This window comes from Macrobrachium nipponense, chromosome 25, assembly GCF_015104395.2.
Source record: "Macrobrachium nipponense isolate FS-2020 chromosome 25, ASM1510439v2, whole genome shotgun sequence".
Taxonomy (NCBI): domain Eukaryota; kingdom Metazoa; phylum Arthropoda; class Malacostraca; order Decapoda; family Palaemonidae; genus Macrobrachium; species Macrobrachium nipponense.
Window position 1 is genome coordinate 36,343,736 of NC_087214.1, and position 2,083 is coordinate 36,345,818.

Consider the following 2,083-nt stretch of genomic DNA (forward strand, 5'->3'; position numbering starts at 1 on the left):
AGCCACAGAAACCTCAATCAAGGTCTTTTACTCTCCCACCGTGACTCTCCCTAATGTCATTACTGGACCGATAATTGGGTTAATTTCAAATAGGGGATAAAACCAATAGTACCTTTTGGACTGTAAGTAACTGAAGGCTATTAAGAAAGAGAGAGAGAGAGAGAGAGAGAGAGAGAGAGAGAGAGAGAGAGAGAGATGAAAACTCAACTATGAAACAAATTAATGTAAATGATAGACAAACGTTGCATTCTGACGATTGTTGCTAAGACAATCACCATTACAAGTGAAGGGAAGAAGACAAGTGACCGGAAAAATGAAGGAAAGGTCCCAATTAAGTATGGTTATGTCACGAGGTAAAGTTGGGTAGCGGTAATTTTGCTGTTTAATTTTGGAACTATAGTTTTTATGAATAGCGATTCGAGAACGGCAAACTGTTGAGGGGAAGAAACCCCTGTCATGATTTTAAAGTGTTTGTATTTCTATATCAAATTTAAATTTCTTTGAATGTTCCCGAATGTTCGAGAATTCTGGTGAAGACAACCGGACACTTGTTCCATAACCCCCAACCCAACCCCCCACCCCCTCCCCGCCCCGGTGGCAATCAATGCGGACTTCAAGAGGCCTACGTGAGGCCCCGACATAATTGCCCAAACTATATTTGGGACACGCAAATAAACAGACCGCACTGGAAGTCAAAAGAGGGCTCAGCCTTTCTTTATATCTAGATAAGACCTAATAGTTAATGGGTTTCTGAAGATTAATTGACCTTTTATGGACGGGAAATGTTCACGTATTAAACGTTTAACTAGAATGCCTTTCTTTGCTCGTGTCCCGTTAATCTGTGATACAATGTTTCATACTCAAGTTATTTTACCCACCTTGGGAGTTTTCACACCACCTACGGAACTTTACCAGCAACTAGAGATTTTCCCCACCGCCTTGGGAAGTCTCCTCACCACCTGTGGAATTTCCCCACCCACCTAAGGTACTTTCCCCACCATCTGGGAAATTTCCCCACCCACTTAAGGTACTTTCCTCACCACCAGGGGAATTTCCCCACCCACCTAAGGCACTTTCCCCACTACCTGGGGAATTCGGCGCCGATCCTGATGCATTCTTTTGAGGCATGACCCAGAATAATTCAGCTGCTACTACTGGAAGGCTCCCCAGAGGTCAGGGGCAAAAGGCAACGTTGGTTCAAGAGTTTTGGGGAAATACTGTGGTGCCTCTCAGGCAGGACCTATTTTGGCCCAGTGTGACTTCCGTTAGCTGGTACCTTAGTGACCTGGGATGGTCAAAAGAAGACAATTGGGAAATCTTGTGACCTGACCTAGTTTCTAGTAGCTGACAATAATTGGCAAACTGCAGTGTCTGCAAGTATGTTCCTGGAACATCAAAACCTTTGTCATCATGATTCCGGGAGGGAGGAGAGGAGAGGGGAGGGGGGGTTGTTGGCAACACTTGTCATTTACACCTGAACTGGCACCTGACTCTTTCATGTCGGACAGGAATAATTGCCCGAATTACGTTCTATTTCTATTTCAGTTTATTCTGAAAACGGATGCAGCTTTGCACCGAGTGTTTGGGAGACCACAAATTATGCCCAAAATTTTATTTCAGAACTATTGTTGCAGCAGTTTCATGCACAGTTTTAATATAGATCTTCACTTTAATATCACCGAGCAAAGGTTGTGTTTCATCGCGCTCCTTTATCGTGTTTCGTTTGGTTACGGGAAACACTTGATGAAACAAACGCCCCCTGATAACAAAGTCTCTCTCTCTCTCTCTCTCTCTCTCTCTCTCTCCTCTCTCTTTGTCAAAGGATATGTTATGATAGTTCACACCAGGTATTGGACTGAAAACTTACTCTTACTTACAAAATTAGTGGAGGAGAGCGTCTTGATCGGGGGGTCAGTTTTAATTACATTTTTCAATATGCTCTTCGTGCCTTGTGTTCAGGACTTTTATGCATTTATGAGTCTGCATAACATAACATTTAATTTGTGATGATGATCTTTCGTGTTTTCTAGCTTCTAAAGATTTATAAAACAGAAATAAAAAGTCAGAAAGCCCACGATATATC